This window comes from Dipodomys ordii, unplaced genomic scaffold, assembly GCF_000151885.1.
Source record: "Dipodomys ordii isolate 6190 unplaced genomic scaffold, Dord_2.0 Scaffold26, whole genome shotgun sequence".
In the NCBI taxonomy this organism is placed as follows: Eukaryota; Metazoa; Chordata; class Mammalia; order Rodentia; family Heteromyidae; genus Dipodomys; species Dipodomys ordii.
The window spans coordinates 13,073,508-13,074,536 of NW_012267242.1; positions in this window are offsets into that span (position 1 = coordinate 13,073,508).

Genomic DNA, 1,029 nt, shown 5'->3' on the forward strand with positions numbered 1-1,029 from the left:
CCACTTCCGGCTTTTTTCTTTTTGCTTATGTGGTGCTGAGGAATCGAACCCAGGGCCTCAGGCATGCAAGGCAAGTGCTCTACCACTGAGCCACCTCCCCAGTCCCTGTTTTTTTTTGTCTGAGACATTTTAAAGGAAAGTCCGGAATCATATAATTTGCTACTCCAAATACCACCATATTTACTTTTAGCACACAAGGATGTTTTGGATAGCTTCACTGTCATTATGATTCCTAAAATAATGAACAATAATTATTTAATGTATAAAATTCATACCCAGGGCTGGGAAGGTGGCTCAGTGGTAGAGCACTTGCCTTTCATGCTCGAGGCCCTGGGTTCGATTCTTCAGTACCACATAAACAAAAAGAAAAAAGCCGGTAGTGGCGCTGTGGCTCAAGTGGTAGGGTGCTAGCCTTGAGCTGAAGAGCTGAGGGACAGTGCCCAGACCCAGAGTTCAGGCCCCATGACCAGACCCAAAAAATAAAAAATAAAATTCATACCCATATTTTTATAGTACTCTCAAAAGTGTGGTTTTAGAGTTAATCTGTTTAAATCAGGAGGTAAATGCAGCCCTCACATTTGGTTGCTAAGAAGCTTATGATTCATCTTGAGGAATTATATTTTGAACTCTTTATTATCATCTATCTTTCTAGTGATATTCCTCACCAATTCTTATAACTGGAAGCTTGAAGTTCAAGTTCGACTTGATAAGCATACATCCAATGTGATGTTGTCTACTTGTTCTTGTCTATGTTGAAGACACATAACCGTATGGATCTTTTTCTGTTAGTAGTGTTAACATTGACATGTAGATTTGGGTGCTATTGGCACTACCAGCTTACCCAACTTTAACGTTCTCCAAAAGCATTTTGTTAGTGAAATAAGAACATCTCAATGACTAGATAATTTTAGAGGTTCTATTTTAATTTTAGAGACATTCATTAAAGGTTAATAGCGATCTCTTGAGTATATCACCCATTCGTGTGTGTGTGTGTGTGTGTGTGTACATGTCTTGGGGTTTGAATTTAGG